This window comes from Chlorocebus sabaeus, chromosome 7, assembly GCF_047675955.1.
Source record: "Chlorocebus sabaeus isolate Y175 chromosome 7, mChlSab1.0.hap1, whole genome shotgun sequence".
Classification (NCBI taxonomy): Eukaryota; Metazoa; Chordata; class Mammalia; order Primates; family Cercopithecidae; genus Chlorocebus; species Chlorocebus sabaeus.
The window spans coordinates 93,857,464-93,884,332 of NC_132910.1; the positions used below are offsets into that span (position 1 = coordinate 93,857,464).

Here is a 26,869-nt window from a genome sequence, read left to right on the forward strand (position 1 = left end):
GTGAGCAGGCTGACTCACTCCAGGACAGACAAGAGATTCATGTCTTCTGCTTCTCTTCCTAGCAGGCCCTCTTGGGGAAATACCTCTGCCTTTGTACCCAACATTGAGCCTTTAGGAAGAGATATCCTATTAAAGGGCTGTTTTTCCATTCCTTATTTTTAGGATTGTAAGATTTAGAGAAGAAGATATTTCTCACAATAAGTTAAATCAGGGTAAACTCAAAGTTGCTAATTTCTATTTCATATGAAATTATTTCATCAATAACATTATGATGATATCCTTTTAAATTAGGTTTTTATAATTTCCATACCCTTTTGTTAAATATTCTGTCATAGGAAACGTTAAGAGTCAGTGGGAGAAGGAAAAAGGATCTTCCCTTTAAAGATCGTTTAAAGTTAAGAGTTAGTAAAGATCTTAAAGGATCTTCTCCTCTCCCATTAACGCTTCACTTCCAGTCATTTCTCTCAGGCAACAGGCTTAAATTATTTCTCATCTTAAAAAAAAAACAAATAATAACAATATCCCATTGTACCTAACTTCTTTAGAAAGTTGTACACAAACATATAAAAATATACCTATATCTACATATGCATATGCATGCAGAAATATATATACATATATATGTGCATACACACACACACATATTCAGCCATTACTCTTCCCTCATGGAGATGTTCTTAGGTACCAGAACCTAATTTTTTCTTAATAGTATATTTGAATGTTCAAAGTAAAGCTGTCATTTAACAACCATTTATTAAGTCCTACTGAGTTCCAAATACCATGCTAGATATTGGAAAACAAGTAAGGTATAGTACACTATTTCAAATACATTTAGAGTTTTGTGGGGAAGTGTACTGGGTTGAATAGTGTCCCCAAAATTTTATGTCTACCTGGACCTCACAATGTGACCTTAATTGGAAATGGGATCTTTGCAGATTCATTGAGTAAAGTTAATATGAGTTAATATAATAAGAACTGGTATAAGAATGGATTCAGTTTAAATAAAACCCCTTAAAATACTGATACATACAAATCCTTCTCTGTCAACATGGTTGTCCTAGACAAAAAATTATATAGGACATAACAATGAAGATGGGGATCAGGGAGGAAATGGGATTTCATTAGTTCCTCCGTGGTTGATAAGCCTGTTCTTATACGTTGTATTGCATTCATTCATTTAACAAGATGGTTGATCATTGTGACTACAAGATAAGACTTTTTTAGTGAGGTTTCCAGCCATCTCTAAAAATTTAAAACATAATACTAAAGAAGTGTGAAATAAAATTATCAGTCACATATCTGATAAGTTTCCATCAGACAAGTGAGCAGGCCACTCAAGGCCTCTTCAGTCCCCTTGCTTTCTCCTCGATTATCCAAGCTTTACAAAGTCAAACGGTATATGGAGTACTTTAATCTTTGAATGTACAGCTGAGTCAGACTTTTCCCAGCTCTTTTCACACTTTTAATGGATCCTATTCACCTCCTTTCCAAGGGGCATGTCTAGGTAAGTGACAGGGTGACGATAATGCCTTGGCCACACAGGCCTCAGAAAAGAATGGTGACTAACGATTAAATGCTTAGCATGCCAGCCCACATAAACCACAAACCATGAAGCCAGGGATTAAGACTCGCTGGCAGCACATCGCCCAGGAAGTCAGTTTTCAAACAGAACTAAATCCGTTTTAAATAACTTAACATTAACATTTCTTAGGTCTCTTCCATCATCATATTGTGCAACTTTATACTTTGGGTTTATTTGGACTAAAAATATAAAAACATCTAAACCTACTTTATAACTGCTATATATTGACATTAAAAGGAAACCAAAATAACAACAAAGACACCAGGAAATTGGGACTTCTTAGATAAACTTAGTTGTGTGGTATTTTGCTTTCCTTTCACTAAAATTAGAAAAATAAATGGCCCACTTTCTAGAAGTGGAGAGTAAAAGGGAGGGAAAGAGAAAAATTGAGAAGAAGAAAACATTTAAGTAACAACAAAACAACAGGATAGGTAAAATATCAAGTCTTCAGAAATAGTAAGGAAATGAAACTCTAATAATGTTAAAGAATGCAAAGATGATAAGAAACCAGCTCCTCTTGACATCGTATGAAAAAGTGTGAGAGAAGAACCTAAACTATGTCCAGCTTGCATGTAGTCACTGAGTCCCTCCTACTCCCCTGCCCTGGCCAGTTTTTCATTTCCTCTCTGACATCATTCAAACTTCAAAGACCATCCATCAATCCTTCATTGAGAAATGCCTGCTTTCCCAGAAACAACACGAGGGCAGCTTTTTATGCCATTACTGGCATTTTATCAAAGTAAAATTTCCATAGTTTTTTTCTCTCAGAGGCTATTCTAGGGCTTGTTTTTCCTACAAGAAAGGAAGGCAATTTAAATGTGTGTGTGTGTGTGTGTGTATTTCCAGTTCTATCTATAGCTACATTTCAGCAGAATTACAATTTCTATAGGAATAAAAATTTAAATAAAGTAAATAATATACTTCAAAATATTTATTATAAACATTTCATTGACAATATAGAAAGGCAATTGATACAGCATTAGCAATAAAAAAACTTTGTGGCTAGGTGAGCTCCTGGGGTCACCTCCTGCCTCCATTCCTGTAGCCAGTAGCTGCCTCTATACACTTTCAAGTGCTATGCCTGCTGCTTACAACTCTCTTCTCCTCCTACCACCACAACTCTTTCAGGTCACTGTTCAATTGTTCCCACATTAGAGAGCCCCTCACCCTTATTAGTTTATATAAAATAGCAACCACTCAACATTCTTGTTTTATTTGTAATTTCATTCTGTTGCATTTTTACCCATAGTGTATCTCTTCCACTGATATCATATTTGCTTATGAGTTTTTGGTCCACTAGCATGTGAATGCTAAGAGAACAAGCACTTTTCTAATTTGGTGTATTGCCTTATACCCAGCACCAAAAGAGCAGTTGGCTCCCATAGGCTCAAGATGAATGTTTGTTGAGAGATGAAGGACTCTAGCCATGCACTATGTGCTGGGATTACTCTTTAGTATTTACTCTAGAAGGAAGAGAGGCCTGAACACTTGTATTCCCACCCTTTAGGGTAGAAATGCTTTGGCGTAAACAAAAGATCAAGAACTGAGGACGGAGTATATACTGATGAACAAACAGCTTTAACAGCTTAAGTAAACAATTTCCCTTTCAAAGACAGACCAAAAGGCCTAACGGGCTACATCCAGGGCTCTCCTAGTCCTTACCTTGTCCTTGTCACATGGCCTGCAGAAATTGTGCTGAGAAGTTTCACCCATTTCTAACCAACTTGTAAAGATCTGTCCCTACTGAGAGCGGAACATAGGGTCTAATTCACATTTGAGTCACCAAGCAACAAAGCAAGAAACTGAGCACACAAAAATGGGAGGTCTTAACATGGCAACTAGAAAATTCAAAGTGAACCTTAGGAGATTATGAAACTGGAATTCAAAATGAAGGCTGTTACCCACTTCATCTAAATCTACAGCTATCTACCAATCTGGGTGAAACACTAGTATAATTTTTGTGCTGCAAATTCTATCCACATTCCTTTTCTCTCTGGAAGGGCATATAGAAAATGTATTTCTGAAGGCCAGAGTAAGTTGGTAAAACCAAAATTCAAATATGTATTTGGTAGAGGTTATGTTGATGTCCTGTCCAGATGTTTCTTTATGAGGCCAGTGCCATGCCGATAGGGGGTCACCTCACCAGGGAAGTTACGCACACACACACATGCACACACACACACATGCACACACACACACACACACACACACACAGTTCATAGGGTTCATAGCCAGTGACTGACAGACACCTTGTCTGACAATCCAAAGTATAACGTGGCTTATGGTGTGTTTCTTTCCTCCACAGTCCCTCTCCTCAGTCCCACAGTGAATCTACCTCGAACTAAGGCTAAAATTTACTTGAAACCACCCTTCCTTCACCAGCCTGCATCACCTCCTCCCTCATATCCTCTTTCTGAAGAGCATTCCCTCAATAAATAATGGCACCTGAATCCTTTTCTCAGGCTCTGCTCCTGAAAGTCCAACACAAAACAGTGTACCTCCAGGTTAGGCTCTTGTCTCAAAACCTGCATTATTTGGGCTTAATTTAGATTATATTGGAATAAATGTGCTGTAGTTTAGAGATTCATCCTCCTAAACCCCATGTTGAAGTCTTATCCCAGTGTTAGAGATGGGGCCTGATGAAAGGTCTTTGGGTCATGAGGATGGAATCCCCATGAATAGATGCCCTCTCTGGGGAAGGGAGAGTGAATGAGCACTTGCTCTATTAATTCCCACAAGAGCTGGCTGTTAAAAAGAGCCTGGCACCTTCCTCCTTTCCCTTGCTTTCTCTCTCTCACTTCCCCTCTTACCATGTGATCTCTGCATATGCTGATTCCCCTTCCTTTTCTGCCATGAGTGCAAACAGTTGAGGCCCTCACAGCAGATGCTGGCACCATGCTTCTTGTACAGCCTGCAGAATTGTGAGCCAAATAAACCTCTTTGATTTATAAACTACCCAGCCTCAAGTATTCCTCTATATCAACACAAAATGGACTAAGACAAAATCCTCCCTCATTTTGAGGTCACATAAATGTAATAAATTTTGAGTAAGTTCTTAAAATTACAAATACATTGTATGCAAAGGCAGAACTTTCCATATTTCAGTTGGCCAGTTCATAGCCCATCCAAACTGTGATGGTGTTGAGAAGGAAAATAGAAATGCTTTATTCAAATGAAGGATTGCAATGTATTGTAACAGTTTCTCCCTTTGCTCCTTTTCTGTATGTATAATAAGTTGGCTTTCTTGTCTTGTTTGTTTTTAATCTTTTAACATAGAAAAGTTGACCCTCGAAGTTTAAGGAAAGAATTTGTTTAGCTTAGTCTGAGTCCTTTTATTCTAATTTCAATGTTTTGTCTTATAAAGTCAATCTTGTGTATTTGATGGATTTTAAGTGGTTACTTTCTCATGATTTCTATTACAACTTTATACTGGTTATAGTCAGTTAAGAATTTTATCTGTCTCCTGCATTTTATTAGCAAACTGTGTGAATTATCTTCACAATATGCAGGCTTGCTCCTGTTTGGTCAGTTATTTCTCTAGGAATTATAATGCCTCTTGAGAACTTGGTCAATTGCTTCTTTATTTTAAGTTCATATTTTTAGAGCCTAAGTTCTCTTGAGTGGATTTATTTATTTGATTTATATACTACTTTCTCATGGAGCAGTTAGATTTATATTTTAGTCAGTTTTCTATTTTCTTACATTATATTAGAAATACGCACTGCCCTAATTAAAATAATACCCCATGGTGGCTATACCTTTTTTGGAGGACAACGTTCTTTCTTTGTTGCTTAGAATAATCCAAAATGTTACTAATATAAGCATAACAATAATGTACATTTCCTACATTGTATTATTGGTTACCTAATTAATATGAACATGATATTAGTAGGTATATTTTATTTTTCAAATTGCCATAACTATGTAGCCTTATCTAACATATTTTTTATTTTATTGTTTATTTTGTGAATTTCCAGTTATAACTAGATGTACAAATATTTTCTGATGTAATCAAAAATAAATACAATGATATCTTTTTTACTTTTCTCAGTTTCTTAAACATAAATCGAATATAATAACAAGAATTACCTCATAGAATTGTGGAGAGAACACAGCCTGGCAGGTAGTGAGCCCTCAACAAACACTAGTCTGACTGTTAGGCTGGTACAGCAGTCTGTATTTCAGTCTAGACACATACCAAAAGGAGTCGCTGTCACATCAAAGAAGTGAGGGTATGGGGAAGTCTTCTCATCTAATGATTGGGTAAAGGAACTAGCAGTATTTTGTGGAAGAAAAATTCGATTTTACCTGTGTGTCCCTAAAGGCCAGGGTGAGAACCAATAGGTGGAAGCCATGGGAAGATGGTCTTCATTCCCACATATGGAAGAAGTTCCAGCTGCCTCACAAGGAAGTGAGTTCGCTGTCACTGGAGATTTTAAGCAAAAGCTGAAGAGCTACCCACCAAAAACATTGAAAAAAAAAAGTGGTATCTCAAATGGCTGGGAAGTTTGGCTAGAAGAATTCAAGATTCCTTTCAACTCTAATCACAAAAACCAGTAAAACCTAAAGCTCACGGTATGTTTACTGTGCAGCACTATGCCGAGCACTTTAAGTGCATTATCATTTAATCATCACAACTTCAGGAGGTAAGTGCTAAGGTGATCACTCCCATTTCTAGAAAAGGAAACAATGGCTTACACACTGTGCCTTAAAGCAGGGTTTCCCAGCGCCTGGGCTATGGACCAGTATGAGTCCGTGGCCTGTTGGACTCCAGACCAAACAGCAGGAGGTGAGCTGCAAGAGAGTGAGCAGTACCACCTGAGCTCTGCCTCCTGTCAGATCAGTGGCAACATTGGATTCTCATAGGAGCGCAAACCCTATTGTGAACTCTGCATGCAAGGGACCTGGGATGCACTCCTTATGAGAATCTAATGCCTAATGATCTGAGGTGGAACAGTTTCATAATGAAACTGTCTGCACTACCCCTGACTCCATCCACGTAAAAACTGTCTTCCATGAAACTGGTCCCTGGTGCCAAAAAGGATAGGAATCACTGTCTTAAAGGACCAGACAGTCCTTAAGCATTAGAATATATTGCCTTCTGTTACATGAAAAAAGTGACTCAGATCCCCTCAACAATAACAGTGGACATTCTCTCCTTTTTTTTACATAGTCTCCTAACCTAGTCTTACAATTTGGAATTCCTTCTGTTTCAGTCACTATGCAGGGTTATATGTTCACAAACAATTCCAAAATCTTCCTGTCTTTTTACAAAGGTTTCTTTCTCACTTACTACACATGTTTCTCATGGGTTGGCTCCAGGACCTGCTCTGCATCTCCCACTCTTGGATCAGGGTTGACAGAGTGGCCACCATCTCAAAAGGTATCTGTAATCATAGCAAAGGACAAACAGAAGAGCTCTGGAGGGTGACACACTGGCAGTTAAATGCTCAGGTAAAGAAGTGACACAAAGGCCACTTTAGATCACAAGTCACTGGTCAGAACTAGTCACTTGGCCACCCACCCACAAGTGGCTAGGAAGTACAATCCTGTGAAGCTCAGAAGGCAGAGAGCCAGAAGTACTGGGTGAAGCAAACTAAAATATTTTCCCCAAGATATTAATGAAGTGAACTTTTCATAGTAGCATAATATAGTGATAACATTGTTCATTTATTTCTCTTTCACAGCATTTATACCTCTTCAAAAAGTAGTTTCTTCTAACATGAACACAAACCATTAAGATGTAAAATACTTCCAAAGCATCTGAAATAAAATAATAATTAATAATAATAATAAAAGATGTAAAAATATTGCAAGAATATAATAGTATCTGTTCACTCCCAAAACAATGCACTTGAGTAAAGATGATCACACAATTTTACATGTAGTCTTTTTGAAATCATAGATTAAATTTATATTAATCTTGATAATGCTAAATGATGAAGATTCATTTTCCATTAACAGCTTTATTGCTATTTTTAGGTCATATAAGTCATTAAATATTTTGTCTTCCAAATTATCTCTACTTTCAAAACTAATTCACAAAAATGTATGCTGTCTTTAGGACACAACTGACTTTTGATTTTTCCATAAAAGCTATTCTCCTTACTCTTGGAGGCTCCGATGGGAAAGCAAAGGTTGCACTGCGTAAGAACAGTCAGTCCTTGTGATAGTTACTACGGCTATTTTTGTGTGTCAACTTGATTGAGCTAAGAGATACCCAGATAGCCAGAAAACATTATTTCTGGGTGTGTCAATGAGGGTGATTCTGGAAGAGATTAGCACAGAATTACTACACTGAATAATAAAGATCCACCCTCACCAGTGTAAGAAGGCATCACTAATCCATTGAGGGCCTGAATAGAACAAAAGGTGAGAAAAAGTACAAAGCCATTCTTTCTGCTTGAGCTGGGACATGCATCTCCTCCTGCCCTTGAACATGGTAGTTCCTGGTTCCCAGGCCTTCAGACTCTGGGACTTATACAACGGCCCCCCATGTTCTTAGGCCTTTGGACTCAGACTGAATTATACCATTCACTTTCCTAGATCTCCAGCTTGCAGATGGCAGATTGTGGAACTTCTTGGCCTGCATAGTAATGTGAACCAATTCCCATAATAAATCCTCTTTTAGCTATCTATCTATCTATCTAATACTTATCTATCTATCTATCTATCTCCCTCTATGTCTATCTATCTCTATCTCTTTCTCCTACTGATTCTATTTCTCTGGAGAACCCTGGCTAAAATAGCCTCCTAGGATCTTTTCCACCTTGTCATCCTCTAAATCATCATGACTCTAAAATACTCTCTAACAGGCTAAGAATAGTTGTTAAGTGTTGCCTTGAACCTATTCAATTAAATAAGCAATTACTTTAAAGTTGAGAGCTAACCATAACTCTAATTCTAACTCCAAGAGCCATGGCTTTTCTGGTATGAATCACTCCCTTCAAAGACACAATCCAGAAGCTTTCTCTGCGCAGTATCAGAAAAATGAATTTCTTTAGTTATGAGCTGTCATAGCAACCTCAACTCTGATTCATTTTCCCCATTTCTTTATTCAGATACAAGGGTTGAATGCCTCTCTCAAAAAGATGGTTTGATTACCTCAACATTATTCTACTTTATAGAAATGAATTTTTTTAATAAAAAGGATGCTTTATTGTTAAAGAAGTCTGGAACTTAAAAAATCACATCTTAATTTTTATAATATAAATTGGAAATATATTGTTTAAAATGGAAATGTTTGTCTTTGGGTTTGCAAATACTTTCCTTGACAAAGTGTTGAGGACTTTTTTTAAAGTTTTTTTCACTTTGGCATTAGAGAATTTAAACTAGAAAGTACACTGCAGGAGAAAAAAATTATGAAAGCCTTGTGAAATAGCACTGCATCCTTGGATTTGTGTGCTAGTTCTCACTGATGAACTAAAGTACATGTCAGACATTTTTAGTAACCATGCTCCTTTGACATATTTTAAAGGGCAGGCTATTTGCATGTTGTGAATGCAATAGGTTATTTTCTTCCCTTTGACTTCTCTTGCCTTTCTTTTGCTTTAGTACTTTTTTTTCAAGAGAGGATGTGGTTACTGGAATTACTATAATGTAAGTATTGATAATCTAACTTATCATATCTGGAAATAGAGATGCCCAGAAAAGTTCCCATTCACTTGTTTTAGATGCTAAATCACAAAATTTGAATATTTTCACTAAATGTGTTGCATAGGTTGGAGATTTTACTGTAACTTTAGTTGACTTTATTACCAGCAAGTTGTTTTCTTTCTAAACTTTCTAGTCAACATATATGTGCAAAGGCACTATATATATATACATATATATGTATCATATCATCATATCATATATCATTGAAAATCCAACAGTGGAATCTCTGACCCCAAGAAGATTATAATCTAATAGAGTTATTAAGAGTGGGCATGTAAAGAAATACCCATACTATAAAGAAGCATGTAAAGAGTATTAGAGTCACAAGTGCTTTTGTGAGTAGCACCTAGAGATCACCTTGAGTTAGAGGATATGGGGAGAGCTTTGTGGAAAAGCTGGTATATGAACTGGGTTGGATCTTAAAGTATGGGTAGAATTTTGAGAGGCAGAATTGGAATAGAAGAGTGCTCTGAAAGGATAAAATATTAAAAAAAATAGGAGATGTGTTTGGTAAAAATCAAGTAGTCTTATTGGGCTATAGTATAGGGTACAGCAAAGAAGAAATAAGAACTAAAATGTAAAATGTAGAGTCTAAAAGTCCTATAATGCTTAAGCTAGAAGAGATCTCAATAACCCTTTGTCTTATCTCGTGTTTTACAGATATGGAAAATAAAAGTCCCTTTTCACATGTTCCTTTGTTTACGTACCCTGTTCTAAACACTGATTTTTAATTTGATTGTGTTGTTGCATTGCCATTGATAGGCTCAAATGTAATTTTGATGCAAATAGCTTGAGTAAAAGTTACTCAACAAATTCATCCATGAAATATATATATATATGAGAAACGGTAATCACATCATTCTTTTTCCAGCTCTGACAACCAAAATTTGAACATGATATATCTTTTCCCTAGAATTCAGCTGGTTAAGTTTGTAAATTTATTTGACTGCACAAGGGAATGAGGCTAAGCTATACTTTAAGTTTCACGAGCCAAGTTCTTCATTTTTTACCATTCTTGCATTTCAGGACAACACTGCACAAGAATCAATAGCATTGGCTTCAGCCTTTTACCTAAGAAATACATGTCCTTTAGGTTTGCCCTTGCAGATTTTGCCTGATGTCCCCAAATCTGAGTCCCAGTAGGCACTGAATCCTGTCCCCTTTTCCATTTTCCTAATGCTAAATTGTGCTCATAAAACCAAACACACACACACACACACACACAAATAAAACCAAAGCAAACAAACAAAACTTTCCCATTCAAATATCTTAAAATTTTATATCTGCCCTCCAGAACTTGTTCTGCCTCTCTAATATTTTTGTTACACTGTCCTCATCCAAGATACTGTTCTTTTCGACTGCTGTTTCTCTGTAGAAACTCAGCCAGTTTAGCCTATGTTTCCATTCACTCTGACAAGAGCTCTCTCCACTTTGGTCTTCACAAACTCAACTCTTCACCTTCCAACACACAGAAAGAATGAATGACCCAGCAAGCTCTTTAAAATAGTCTAGATGAAGTACAATAACAATTTTCATCTTTAAAAGCTCTTGGAAGCTTGTCGCTGTTGTTGAAATAGCTTCTCTTCGTCCACAGGCCTACTGGTGCCTTTCGGTAGTCCCTATTATGCCAAAGTCACCTTCCCCACCATTGTCTTCAAAACCTCACTGTAGAACGCAAATCAGGGCCTGCCATACTGTGCCTAATAGTCATTCACTTTCTAGACTTGTTGTTGGGAAAAGCCACAAGTGCTTTATTTTGAGGGTCAGTCTTTAGTTTTACTCCACACAGCAGTAGCTTGTTCTTCATACTATTCTCTGTGGGAAGAATCTTAAATACACCAGCCAGCCCCATGTTGTTAGCATAAGAGCCATGCAATATTGATAAAGTCAGATTTCACCCTACTCCTCTCCCTCTGTGCACTTAAAGTGCTCTTCTACATATTTGAGTGTTGTATTCTCTGAATATTTGCAGAACTTAATTTTATTTTATCTGCTCCACTTGAACCTAAGTCTCCAAGTCCAGTCATCCAACTTAACAAAGTCACACACAAACTAGAAGGTCCTCATATAAATTGGAAAAAAGTCAATAATAATTTGTTACCATTCACTGAAAAAGGTGCAATAATATCCCCCTAGGTAGAGTGAAAAGTCTCATCATGAACAGAAACAATTTAGAATTCACCCAAGTACATTATAGCTATACATATTTTTAAGAAAGGGGTAAACATACTTAACATTGTCTATAGCGTGAAGGTAGAGGAAAAACTTAGAGTCAGAAATATATTTCCTAAAGAGAAGTACAAACTTCAGGAAACTGAAATAAAATGAAAATATTTATCTATTATGATGCTGTTACTGTTCTACCCCCCCCTACAGAAAAATAATTAATCATTTTCTATTGAGAAACGTTAATGGTTCTTCCTTTCTGTCATTCATTCAACACATATGAACTGGACAAGAACTATGTGCTGGGTATTATGCTAAACATTAAGGAGATATTGGTGAAAAATACCAAAACAATTCCCTCCCACATAAAGATTACGGTAGTTTGTGAGTTAAATAATAATGAATTTGTAAGTGTAAGGTGACACAGAAAGAGGGAGTTAAACAGAACTCTGAGGTACCCAAAACTGAAAGGATAATCAGGAAAATGATATTGCAAAGGGTGACAAGGCAAGAAAAAGGGTGAATAAATGGGAGAACTGATGATCTTCTTTCACACCAAAGTTCCACATTTCAGATAAATTGCCATAGCATATACAGTTCTGAGCTCACAAGAAATTAAAGAAAATCTCTCCATGGCAAATTAAAATTAAAATAAATTTTAAAAGAATAAGACAAATATAAAATGCCAGGAAACTAGGCCTTGGGGAATTTAAAGCCCAGGTATATGAGAATAGATATTAAGGCCTTAAATCTATGTTATGTTGGTGGATGACCTGAGCCCCACATAGAATATGCAATACTTAAGTGAAATATCGTTCATAAAAGCTGGGCCGGAAGACTTCTGCCTATCAATAAAGGAACAGCTGAAGAAATCTGTTACTCTCTACCATAGTTCTGAGCACAAAAAAAAATTGACAACTTTCTCTAAAATACTGTTCATATAATCATTCGTTTACATGAGTCCAGGGTTTAAAAGACTCTACTTAGACAGAGAGAGCTAGTGGAAGTCCATGATATCTTACAGGAAAAAAATGCAAATCCTCACTGGAGAAAAAAGATCCTCAACTCAGGTCCCTTAAGAATAGGAGAGATTAATTTTAGACAAGAGTGGGCTCGCATTGAAAAATGAACATAAACTCAAGAAAACAAGCCATAGTGAGCAAGAGATAGCAGAAACAACCAAAAATTGTTGAACTTCAAGACTTAGATATCAGAGGTAACAGACAAAACATAAATAACCATACATGAAGTGCCCAGAGAAATAAGAGACAGAATTAAAATTCAAAAAAGGAGCAAGAAGTATCAACAATGACAAGACAAGTTTGAAGCGAAAAGAGAATATAATTGGTTGAATATTTTATGTTGACTTGGATCCGCACTTCTCAGCTTTTCCACCATGCTCTCTGCCCTCGGAAAGCTGACCTGTATGAATCATCGCAGCAATCATATAATGACCCCTGACTTCTGATGGACTTTAGCCAATGTAGATCATAGGTAGATCAGAGGGAGGAGGGAGAGTGAGTCCAAGTGTTTATGCCCTTCGCTTTTGCCCTGTGAGGTCTCCAGGAGTGGCTCTACCTTTTGACAGAAGTCATTGCTCCCTCTACGTGGATCTGCTCCACAAAGCCTCCCTTCTTCTTAATTCCAGTGACTTCTCCCTCACTTAGACTTCTGTTGCTGCTATTCCTGAGTTTCAGCACTATTCTTTGTGGTTAGCCTTTATCCTAACCAGAAAAAAAAGACAGAGCACTCCAAAGAAATGGCAATTACACTGACAGTGAAATTCTTAATAGTAACAACAGAAGCCAGAAAACTGTGGAGCAATATCTTCAAAGTGCTGAAAGAAAAACTGTCAAGTTGGAATTGTATAACATTATCATTCAATAGCAAGCTCTATACAAAGCAGTTTAAGACAAACAGAAATCAAGAACATTTACTAGCAATAGACTTTTATTACAACAAATATTCTACTTAGAAAATACCAAAGTTATAGAAAAAAACTAGCATGAGAATTTAATAAAGGGACTGATAAAGTCAATACATTAAAATCAATAATATTTCTATATGCCATTAACAAATAATTAAAACATTTAATTTTAAAAAATATACCATTTTAATAACTACAATAAAAATGAGATGTTTAAGAATAAATCTGGCACAAGATGTAGAGGACCTTTCTCGAGCAAATGTTTGAACTCTATTGAAAGACACTGCGGAAGATAGAGATGCATTGTGTTCATGAATACAAAGGTTATCATCAACATTACAAGAGGTCAAGTCTATCCAAACTGATCTAATGATTATAGATATATGTATCTACATATACATAGATACATATATATCTCCAAGATCCTTTTATATTCAAAAATTACATTTAATAAAAGGAAAATTCGGTATCAAGAAAACCAAAGCAAGAATTTTTCTAAGGGATTAACACAATTTAATATTGCCAAGTGGTCAAGTAAAATGAAGAGAGAGAAGTACCTATGAAATGTAATACGAAGTCTCTCTCTTTTAGTGACCTTGACAAAAGCAATTTCACTGGAGTTGTGGAGGTGGAGTCCAGACTATAATGAAATGGAAAGGTATAGAAAATACTGACCACCTCTGCCAAGATCCTTGGCTCTGCCATGGAAGAGAAAAGAAGCCAGCTAGAGGAGAATATGGAGTGGAGAGGGAGTCTTACTGCTTTAATGTGTGGAAATCTTGAGTGTGTTCCCTGCTCAAAGAAAAGAGGCAGAGGAGAAGGAGAGGTGAAGATACTGGAGACAAGGAATAATGGCCACATAGAGATCCCTGAGACTGCAGGAGGAAACAGGATTGAATGCAGAGGTTCAGGGCTTAGTTTACCCATGCAGAAAGAAGAGAATGGCAACAAGATTCAAGAGTGGAGCAGGCACAGTGACACACGCCTGTAACCCCAGCACTTTAGGAGGTAGAGATGGGAGGATTGCTTGAGTCCAGGAGTTAGAGATTAGCCTACGCAACATGGCAAAATGCTGTCTCTACAAAAAGAAAAAAAAAGAAAAAATTATCCAGGTGTGGTAGCATACGCCTGTAGTCCCAGCTACTAGGTTGTGAGGATCAGTTGGGCCCAGGAAGCAGAGGTTACAGAGAGCCAAGATCACACCACTGCACTCCAGCCTGGGTGACAGAGTGAGACCCTGTCTCAAAAAAGGAAAAAAATAAAAATAGATGCAAGAGTATAGTAGACTGGGTGGCGGGTTATTAAAGGAACTGCTTTTACTGACTTCTACTTTTTCTGGAAACAAAGATGTGAGAGGACCTAAGAATACATCCTCCCCTCACACCATTTTCTACTACTCAGTTTTGATGCCAGTAAATTGAGTAATAAATTTCAAATAAATAGATAAGCAAGAAAATCTCAATACTGCCATGTAGATAGTTATTCCACCAGATCTAAGTCACAGTTGCTCCATGGTTCTATACAGCAGAGTCTTCAAGTGCAGGCCAGATATAGCTTTGCTTTAGTGGCTCTATTTGACTCTACAGAAGTCTTTAGGAAGATAGAACATAAGGGGAAAATAAAGCAGTAAAACTGTGCAGCTCAGAGTGCCATTGAGCAAAAGAATTGTGACTTGTCTGCTTTTGCATATTAAAACATTAATCTCCCCATGGGAGAGAAGCTCTGGTAATCTCTCTGCAAATGTCTTCTACAAGGATTCACAAGGGTAAAAAAGATTCTTCACTATCCATTAATTTAAAGAACATGGTACATACAGATCCTTTTGTGTTTTCAATGAATTATGATTAGGCTAAAAACACAAATTCCTCTCATATTTTTCAAAAAGCATTTTTCCTCTTCCCAAGATTAAGCCTTTATGTTGAATAATCTGCAAACAAACTTCACCTCACCCATCAGCAAATAAATCTGAAATGTTCATGCAATGTTAGTTCACAACAGTCCTCCATTAAGAGATAGAAGATGCTTTATAGAATTAGATTTAATCCATGGTTATTTTAATGAAGATTTATTACCCAAGGTGTACTTATTTTTTTCCTACATATATTGTTCTTACAGTATGTATAAATTCCCATGGTATCTGCACTTATAAGTAGCTATGGTACAAATAAACCATAGTAGCATTAGCACCATCCAGCATAAACAAATCCTTCCCAAAAATAAAATATATTTTGTGCTCGAGACATATCTTCTGAGACAGCAGGAGGGAAAAACAATCCAGCATGTACAGTGGTTTTTCTACATTTAGCTGCCAATTTCTACGGATAGCTTTAGCCAGTGGATTTGACGGAGGTTAACATTTATTTCTACTTATGTGGAATATGCCAAGTAGAAAATTCAGTGATGAGTAAAATTTTTAAGTGTGCCCAATGTACATAAAATGACCGTGTAAATAAAGCATGTTGGGTTCCAAAGCTCTTATGAAAAGCAACAGATGTTTCCTTCCAACTATAATGTGTTTCAGGCCATGAAAAAAAAATTGGCTAGAATGTTCAAAATGCATGATTAAAGATTTCCAATTCCTGGGCAATTTTATGATGATTGTCATCATAGGATCTTCAGACAGCATGTATATGTTCAATAGATTGATCCAGTTAGAGCTAAATAACCATTTTCCAATTTACAGAAGAGACAAACGGCAAAGCAAAGGATCCTACAGATACATAAATTGCTTTTAGCCTTTCTGAACTGGAAGTCACCTTCAACTTCATAACCACAAGGGAGGAAGCCCACCTCGCCCCTGCCACCACAGTGGTAAGCCACTCCCAAAGGGCATTTCCTTTCCCATCAGTTGAAGCTCAAGTGAAGAACACCCAGTATATGTATTTAAACTGCTTTATGCAGATCAGGGTAACAATATTTGTTTAAATTTAATTTAATTGATTTTAGATGGACCATGTCTATTCACATATCACAGTCTCTACTCCCCAACCCATTGTCTTATACCTAACCCATTTCACACATACACACACACACACACAAATAATTTTTATTGGATTTTTAAATTTCACAAAAGAATGTCAAGTCTACGAATCATGTTTTAGTCAAGTTTTAGGTCTTAAGCAGCCATAAAGTGTATTTGAATAAAAACACTGTCAGAAAACCTAACAGTGACAGTATGTTGCTTCCCTTTTGCTGAAGCCTTGTTTTATATGCTATTATGCATAAAGGATCGTTTGGGGAATATATAATCCATTTGGTTTTTTTCTAGTTTGGAAGATTTTTTTCTAGTTTTTTTTTTTTTTTTCTATTTTGGAAGACTCAAGTTTTTTTAGGGACAGGCAAATAATATACACAAGTGAAGAGGGTCAAGTATATGACAATAGGGAATGGTGGAGACCACGACATGTGAATAGACATAGTTTGTTTAAATTTAAACAAATAAAAAAATTTAATGAAAGGAAAACCAAGGTCTCAATATGCAAACAGATTAAAGGTATGAATTAGCACTACAAAATGAAGTACAAATAAAAATACACATTTCAAAAATGTTCAATCTCAAACAATAGTAGAAGAATATAGTACTGTTTTTTATTTGTATAAATTTAAGGAGTACAAATACAGTCTTGTTACATGGATATATTGCATAGCACTTTAAAGCTTAGACTTCTGAGTAAAATCAATCTCGGTCCAAGACCCAATTCTACTACTTACCTGCTGTGTGATCTTGGGTAAGTCACTTAACCTCTCAAAAAATAAGTTCTCTAACATTTAAAATAGGAGTGATAATATTGTCCTCCCTTGAGATTGTTGCAAAGAGTAAATGAGATAATGTAAAGCTATTGCATGGCGAATTGTCTATAAGAGGGGCTCAATAAATTTTAGCTTTTGTTGTTGTTGTTGTTACAATCACATTCACCTTTCCAATTAACACACTTTAAAAAACAGTCCCTCAATACTGGTGAGGATGGCAAAATGACTTATATCTTCCAGAAAGAATGAAATGAGGGAAAGCTTTCTGGAAAGCAATTTGGCAATATGTATAAGGCACTTTTAAAAGGTTCATACCCTTTCTCCAGCATATCACATCTAGGAATCACTCCTAAGAAAAACAATGAGAAAAGTAGACAAGGAATATAAAAAATAAGATCATGCAGAAAATATCCATCGCAGTGTGATAGCAAAAATATTTCCAATAATCTTAAGGTCTAAGTTGAGAGGGAAGGCTAAACAATTGATAATAATTCATAGGCCTAACTATTAAATAGCAATGAAAAGTTAGACAACAAGTGCTTACAGCCATGGGAAAGTGGTGCTTTTTTTTTTTTTTTTTTTTTTTTTTTTTGAGACGGAGTCTGTCTCTGTCGCCCAGGCTGGAGTGCAGTGGCGCGATCTCGGCTCACTGCAAGCTCCGCCTCACGGGTTCATGCCATTCTCCTGCCTCAGCCTCCCGAGTAGCTGGGACTACAGGCACCCGTCACCACGCCCGGCTAATGTTTTGTATTTTTAGTTGAGACGAGTTTTCACTGTGTTAGCTAGGATGGTCTCGATCTCCTGACCTCCTGATCCGCCCGTCTCGGCCTCCCAAACCAAAGTGCTGGGATTACAAGCGTGAGTCACCACGCTCGGTTCGTGGTTTTTTTGTGTTTGTTGTTGTTGTTGTTGTTTGTAAGTATTTATTGCTGTGAACCAGAACAGAGCTTATCACAGTACCTGGCAAATAGTAAGTCTCACTCAATAATTCAATTGAATTGAACTATAGAATTCTAAGTGACAAAAAGCAGGCACTCATTTTTCACACACATACACACACACATAATATATCTCAACTTATCTAAAAGAATCACAGAAACCCTAGAAGTAAATATGATATAATGCTAACAATATTGTCTTTTGATGATTTTTTTTCTGACTCTTTAGGCTTTTCTCTACTTGCCATTTTTTTTTCCAATGGAGATTTATTACATTTATAATCAGAAAAATAGTGAGTAGGAAAAAAATGAAAGAAATCCTAGATATTGAGTAGAAGCCAACTGTATCAATTATTTCTCATTACACTAATCTGAGTGTATACTATTCTTTACTCCTACTCAAAATATAAAATGGGAAAAGGATATGAATAGCATGAATAAATTGAGAGGCAGTCTTTAAAACATACTCTATGAAAAAATATTGCAGTAAATTTCAAAAAAAGTCAAAAAAGTATGTATCTAATATTAAGAAAATTGTACATATGTTTTGCTGCCTATATAACTTGCAAGTATAAAAATCATGCCATGGCATAAACCCTTTAGGTACAAATTACAAATTTTTTCACAATGCAATTATATTTGCTTTTAGATACTTAATGTCACAAAGATTCACACATAGTGGTTATCATCAATTTTTTTAAACCTGAAAACATTCTATTCATTTAAAACTTCAACTCTATATGAAATCCAAAAGGTGTATTTCAGGAGATCCATGACATTCTCCAAGGGGAGAACCAAATAATTTCTCAGATTCCCAAATTCTCAAACACACTCACCACAGACAGCCCTAGAAAGTGACAAAATTTGTCAACCAGTGCATCAAGTTACATGGGGGTGTGGCTGCCATGCCATTGGCTGGGCTCACCCACTGAAAGTTCAGTCTCCAAAAGGATGTGACTTAAATTCACACCACAGTAAAATTATAGCTTACTATATGTCATGTACCTTTAAAGAGGATGGTAAAATCGTTACTTATGTAAAGCTAAGTTCTTGCATTCCATGGGTCTGCTATATCTACAATGTCTGCTGCTTATAAAAGTAAAACTTTGGCTGGGTCTGGTAGGCTTATGCCTGTAATCTCACCACTTTTGAAGACTAAGGCGGGTGGATAACCTGAGGTCAGGAGTTCGAGACCAGCCTGGCCAACATGGTAAAACCCCATCTCTACTAAAAATACAAAAATTAGCCTGGCGTGGTAGCGTGCACCTGTAGTCCCAGCTACCCGGGAGGCTGAGGGAGGAGAATTGCTGGAACCCAGGTGGCAGAGGCTACACTCCAGCCTGGGCGACAGAGCAAGACTCCATCTCAAAAAAAAAAAAAAAAAAAAAAATGACATAGAACATAAACTGAAGTCTATACCTCAATCATGTAACAAATTCAAGTACTTAATTTATCTAATGCCAAGAGTTCGGACTTTTAAAGTAAAATATGTAGTGTTTTTACTATAGTGATTATTTTTAAAATTTTCCTTTTTATGATAACTGTATTTGTAAATAACTGCTTCACAAGTCTGTTTCTTTTGATGTAATTTCTAAGGTTTGCTTCCAAAAACTCCTAAGAGGGAAAATGTGAGTGGGATTGTAAATGAAATGAGAATGGCCACGATTTGACAATTATTGAAACTGGCTGATGGGTATGTGGGAGTTCATTGTACTACTCTATTTTCCACCTTTGAAATGTTACGTAATAAAAAGCTTTTAAAAAAGGAAATGCATTTCTTAATTATGCCAATTTGAGTTCATTAACTTATTTTTTTTGTTCTCCATTCTTACAATAGCCACATCCAGTGAACATGGCTGAAATTCTACCACATTGGTCTTAAGGACGTTCCAACCAGACACTTAAACAATACAGAGAATGCATTCTGATGCACAGATGACAGAATAAATTAATTTACTCTGCTATGTCCCATAATTTAATTATTCAGCCAAAGGCAGGGGTGTATATATCCAGATTAACCAAGAAGAAATTGTAAAACAAGTTTCAACTGTCATTGTAACCAATAAATTATAGTACTACATGGCTGATTCAATTTGGTCATTGGTGACCAGGTCATCACTAAAACAGAGAACATTAGGGGATCTGCTGAAGCATCTTTGAGGTAATTTGCATTTTTTCTGCATTCTTCCAAGGGCAATGCAACAGAAAAAAAATTAATAATTATAGTCTTTGACTCCTAGAAAAAAATAATTTGCTCAGCAGATGCTGTGAAGGGATTAGGATTAAAAATGCAAATGGTTAATACAATGTCTATTTTAGAATAATCATATGTTTTTTTCTATCATGTTCATTTAATTTTCTTTTTTCCTTTCTCTTACCCAGATACAAATAGAATGTTAGCATATTTAATTTAATTAATTCCTAACAGTTCCTCACATAAGCAGACCTCCCATAAAAGCAGAGTGTGTTAAATATTACAATCAAATCTTTGAAGTATTACTCATAATCGATCTTCTGATTATACTACTAAGAATTTAGGTGCCTGTTAACTTTAATTTTATTAACTCACTATGATGTAAATAAATTATGTTTAAAAGAAAAGCTTTAAAAAAATGAATATATTGTACTTACAATGACTCAAGGTTTCTAAGCATTGCACACTGCCACCTAGTGCTGAATGTCTCTTTAACGCCAAATGCATAATGGATGTCTTCAACAAAGTGGAAATGCTGTATTTTAAACCGAATTTATTCAGAATGACAGGTCTAAAATAATTTATTCATAATTTCTTCAAAATAAGAATGCCATTAGAAGTAAATGAAATGACACATACCATAAAATCACACCTATCTCAAATTAAAATTTAAAAGATCTGAGTGGATTAGTTAATATAAAAAATTGCAAGTTTTGTTAATAAAGACATGCTGTCTTTTTAAAAACAAAGTGATTTGCAAGTTGCATTAATGAAGACAAGAAATTTTTACTTCTTTAAAAAAGTGATTTTTAACTACTGTGCATCAACTATGAAACTATTCTCTTATGAATGTGATGCGTGCTCATTTCTAAGTGGAATATGTGGTTATCTAGCAAGTTTTGCATAAGAAGATGTTGAAAAAGACATCATAGAGTGTTAGCTTATCACTAATAGTACTTTAAAGCTTTCTTGAAGATAGCCATAATCTCCACGCACCTATAGGTTCTCACTTCAATTAAAGATCCCACTGGTTTTTAGTCCTACTTTATTTTTATTTTCCCAGAATTGAATAGTTTTTGTGTTTTGGTTGTTCTAGTGGCTACAGCTCATCTCTGATCTTTTGGCTAAGAAAGCAAAGCTCCATGAAAATGAATGAGAACCATTTTGAAAGAACTAAAGGAAAGATTGCTATTGATGGTCAGGGAGTATATTCTATTTGATTCATTGTATTCTAAAATGTTAGTCCCCAAGTCTGATCTACTTAATGCGCTACGACTATCTATTCTAAGAACTAAAGTGAAAGGTGAAAGGCTCATATTTCTGTCAAATTTTTCACAGTAAAAAATATTAAGATGATTCCCTGTAAATCATTGTCGCTTAACATTGAAAAACTCACACTCTCTTTTGAGAAACATAAAAATCTTGAAGTTCTCCTTCAAAGCTATTCAAAATGTATAAATAAATGATCTATTATAAACAACTAGTAAACAAAAATTTTAAAAAATTATATTTTCTTTTGATCTTGGAAGATACTTTACATCGATGCTGTTACTCCAATCATTAGAAGTCAGCATGACAAAGTTGTCTGTGTATCTCACAAACTTTTCTATCCTTGTGAAACAACAAAGAACAACATTGAGTAATTTCACCATTGTTTGTTGCATTGCTTTATTTTCATAACCAGAAGAGCATGTAAAGATAGATAGACATAGATAGATGATAGATAGATAGATAGATAGATAGATAGATAGATAGATAGATAGATACTCTCCTTTTAAGGGAGGAGATGTTGCCCTCATTCCCTTGAATATTATTGATTTAGATAATTCCCAAAGAAATGTATCATCAAAACTACATGATTTGAAAAACTTCTCAAAATTTCCTTTAATCGGTTTAAACAAATTACTGCCAATTCTATTTCACTTAGTTCTGCATAGGGCTATTTAAAGACTTTCAATATACAATCAGGAAACCAAGTTGGCATGGCTGCCTAATACAGAAGATAGAATTTACTCAAAATGTTGCAACTCAAGAAACTCAGTTTGAAATATATTATTTAAGGACACACACTGTATTGAAACACAATTCACATCATGCTGGAATGACATCTATCATAACAGCTAATGTTTGGTGAAATTACACAGTCCATTGAAAAAAATCTAAAGTTCTGGCTCCTAGATATTCCACTGACCTTATGGTATGCCATTGATAGTGAGATACTTTCAAGAATATATATATATTATATATTTATAAATAATAATCCTAACATAACATAATATACTGGATATACATAATCCATATATATTATATATATAATATAATCCATAAAATTTCCTAAACATTTTAAATGCTTCTTTTAATCCACAAGGTAGTGAAAATACATTTTTAAAAATAAACTAACATACCTTGATTCAAGTGACAATTGCGTCTGAGACTGAAAGAGTAATTAAAATTTTTGCACATATCTTAATATCTTTTCCAGTTATATACTGATCTTTTCTAGGTATATACTGACCTAAAGTTTTAGAACTCAAAGACTATATGTACTTTGCACGACAAAATTCAATCATAGCATCATCATTTGGATTTATCTAAAAATAAATGTTTAAACTAAAATTGTTTAATAATCTCATGTCTGAAGCCTAAATATTATAGTATATATGATTAGAGTATGCTCTAAAGAGTTCTCTAATCAAAGGTTTCTAACTCGACATTTTTTGAAAGTATTAACAAAATGGCCTATGGAAAGATTCCTTAAGGCTTTAGAAAGATATACAGGACATATTGAAAAACTAAGGTACATAATACAGAAGAGACTCATACAGCTTTCACCTGAACATTTAACTTGAGATTATTTAAAACAGGGCATTTCTATCTATTAAAATCCTCATAGTTGTGAAAGACAATAATTTATTTTATACAGATTAGGTATGATATTTGTATACCTAATATTAGTACTACTGGGCATTACTCACTATGAAATAAGAAAATGTAATAGATATTCAGTAAGCATTTTACTTACTAATTATGATTCCACAATTTCTTTAACTTTTTGTTCTCAGATGTCAAATACTTACCTAGAAACAGCCACTCATTTGGCTGCTATGAGTTTTAAGATCAGTTGGCAGGTTTTTTTCCTGTCTTTCAGAGAATTGCCATCTTGAGTTCTGCCTCAAGGTAGTGAAAGTTAACTTTGTTACCCATCTGGGGATTTATAGTACTTATACTAGAAGATACTCCAAGGTTTCAGAAAGGAATTAATTACTTTCAAGTTGCACAGTTTAGAACAAATATCTGGCTTTTCCCTAAGCTTAATGATTTTCCATTTCATATAACTAAAATATAATAGCATTATTTTATAAACAAGTTTAACTGATGATTCTATGATATTAGAGCCATTTAGTGTTTTGACAAAAATCTTATGAGAAATGAAGTCATTCAGTTTGCAGCCCCAAACTGAAGCTCGAACACAACATTTTAAAAGTATTTTCTGCCTATACCTTTGACTGCGTGCTACTTTAAATAGAAGGACAAGACTAAATGGTCTATCTGGTTGTTCTTATACTTTATAAAGAGTCAAAAGCAAATTTGAGTTATAAATATGAATATCATAATGATCATTAGTTTATCACAAATAAATATTGATTTGCTTAATCAAAGAGAATACTCTCCTAGAATAAGGGCAGTATTTCAATCAGTGAACATGTTTCTTTATGACACTGAGCATTTAGCCTATCTTCACACACACATTTCATAACCTTTCAAGGACAATCTTCTAAATCACATTTTAAAGAAATACACTGAAAAAGCGATCCATTTTGCAATAGCATTTTACATTACTACAAATTCATGAAGTTAAACCTTTAATGCCCATGTACCTTTCCCAAAACTATTGATCATTTCCTGACAATGCTTTACCGGATTATATCACAAAGGAACACATAATATATGTATGTGCATCAATGCATAAAGGAGAGGATGCATTTCTTTGTATACTGTGTGAACTGACAATGCCCACTTGCCCAGTCCTTGCTTTACTCAACTTCTTACACAGCATCAGCCAGCTGCCCTGTTGATGATTCCTTGCACCTTTTGTGCTGCTTTATCATTGAGTCAGATTACTACCATTTCTGGTCCAGAACTCATTAAGAAAATTCCTTTTTCAAGCAAGGTCTTTGAAATGTAGTTGTACACCTATAAAAGAACTATCTGGAGCTCATCTTGAGAGAGAGAAGATGAATTTATCCTCTGTCTTTAGGCTTTTTCTTACAGAGCCACACCTTTATAAACAAGTTCTGTCTGTCATACTGAGAGGAAGGAGATACTCAAAATGTAACATCTGGAGTCATAAAATGTAATGACCTCAAATAACATTCTAGAAAGAGAAATGAAAACTAGTTCTGGTTAGGGAGAAGATAAGAGAGTAAAAGGAGCGAATTTACATCATTAAAACAAGAGTAATAGAAAACCCTACCGGGTTTTTCCAGTAAGTTTTGTGCAGCAGCAGCAACAACCTAAACAATACGTGCTTCCTCACCCTCTTGTCCCCGAAGAGAAACTGCTGGGCCCCTCCTCACCGCCTCCCCAGGAGCAGAAACTATTGCCCCCAAGGAAGGGAGAATTCAGAAGCGTGGGAAGGGGGAAAAACAGGTATATGTGGTTCTAGCATCCTCATCTTCATATCAGCTACCAGCCTGAAAGTACATTCAGGAAGCAGGCTCCCAGACATTCTCTGGCCCTGGGCCCTGCCAGAGGTGCCAGAGAGCTTGAGGAGCCTGCGGCATAGTTCTCAGACCCAAAACAATGACCTCCCCACTCCAAACCCAGGCACTCTCGCGCCAAGGCCCTAACCTCTCAGCGAGACCTCTTTGGGGTAGGACAAGAGATGCTGCCTGATGGCCGAGAGAAGACATGCCAGGCTTCTCTGCCAGAATGAGTTGTTGAGGGTGGGATGAAGGCGGTCAAGGAGATGGGCTATTTATTTAAAAAAAAAAAAAAAAAGGCAACCGGGACCCCCAACATCAGTCACCCTCACTCCCCACCACTGTCCCTATTCCTTAAGGACTTCTTCGGAGGCCGGCGGCGGCGGCGGCAGCTTGCGATCATCAGGATTGAGAGTGAGAGCGAGTGCCCGGGCCAACCTCAGCGTCTCTCAGGGACAGCGCAGGTGGGCACAGCCTTGGAAGGTCAACGAGGCCAGAGCTCAGAGTTCCACGGGGACCAGGAGAGTGTGCGTGTGTGAGTGAGAATGCGAACACGCGCGCTCGCCAGGCAGAGGGGCGCTCGGCTAGAGGGTAGGCGCGGCGACAGGGGTACCCCAGCAGTCAAGGAGAGACAGCACACCCCACCCTTTAAGCTAAAGAGCTGGAGGGGTGATGGAGGCTGCAAGACTGAGAAACTTGATGCAAAACAGACAGGCTTCCCCCTCCAAGACGTGCCGCCACGCTCTCAGACACGCTCCCTCGCCTCCCGGATTACCCACCACGAGCCACTCCACCCTGCAAAATTCCCCACCGAGCCCTAGGATCCCAGGCGGGTAATTACCTCTCCTGGAGGCGGAGTAGGGGGCGGCAGCAGCAGCAGACACTTTTAGCCTGACTTTCCTGCGTTCGCTTGTGAGCGTGTGAGCGTGTGCGCGCCCAGGAGGAGCTGTAACCTGCTATTTATAGACCGAAGCCTCAGCACCCGGGGCTGAGAACCCGGAGGAAACTAGCAGGCGGCGTTGACGGCGCAGGGCGCGGGCCGCGGCTTCGCGAGGCTCCAGCAGCTCCCCCAGCCTCTGGCTTCGGCCGCGCTCCCTGCTCGCTCCACGCCTGCCAGCCCCGCGCGCGCCCCAGAGAAGTTGTCACCAGCGCGGCTGGCTCTCCGGCTGCTCACACGCCCCCTGGCACAATTGCTACTTTCTTCCCCCCCAACCCCCACCCTCCCCGCTCCTCTTCCTCCTCCTCTGCTCTCTCCAAGCGGTCTCCTCCCAATGTCACCAGCGACCGAGTAGAGGCGGCCGCGGCAGCGACAGTCGCGCAACTGGCGCAGCTCGCTTCCCGCTACTGATAGAGCGGAGACGGTGGCCGGGCTGCCCACCCCGAAATCACCACGCTGGCTCCGTGTGCTGACACCCCGCACCCCGACCCCTTTCTGCGGCCCCTCTGCCCGCTGGGTCTGACACCCAGACTGGGCTGTGGGATCACCGCTACCGCAAAGAGGGGGGACCCGAGGCCGCCACGCTGCCACGAGGGCAGGAGAAACCACAGAGAAAGAACCCGCGGGAGGAAGAAAGCGCCCCAGTCCCCGGCCTATGGCAGCGCAGTCCCCACACCGAGGGTTTTTTGAAGGGGCTTGGAATCCCTGCTGTCACTGCCTGCGTCTAGGCATCCATTCACGCCCGCGGGACCCCCGTCTGCAGCCGCGCTGGGACCCCTGTCTCTTGCCTCTCCTCCCCCTTGCCCCGGGCGGAGGTCGGGCTGGGGAGACCAGCTCAGAACAGCTTTCGGCCACCCACCGCCAGTCCCCACGTTGCGGCGGGTGACTGAGGCCGAGATGCTCCCAACTAGCCTGTGATATGCCTTTGATATCCCTGGTGCGTGGGGACAAATCCGCCCTGAGTGTGTTGGGGTATCAGGAAAACGAGGTATGTAAGCAAGCAGTCTGGACGGAGA

At 37.5% G+C, this 26,869-nt stretch overlaps 1 protein-coding gene across 5 annotated transcripts in view; it reads right to left on the bottom strand.

Moving 5' to 3' along the window:
• Positions 1–26,084, bottom strand: part of INPP4B (inositol polyphosphate-4-phosphatase type II B) — an 819,089-nt gene extending 793,005 nt beyond the window's left edge. For 2 of the 5 annotated variants that reach the window (XM_007999870.3, XM_073017650.1), the window contains exon 1: positions 25,758–25,982. The gene's annotated coding sequence lies outside the window, so the exon portion shown is untranslated. Of the gene's footprint in view, positions 1–25,757 lie in introns of all 5 variants that reach the window. The other 3 variants (XM_037992378.2, XM_073017648.1, XM_037992380.2) reach the window with 2 other exon arrangements.
• Positions 26,085–26,869: the final 785 nt, after the last annotated feature.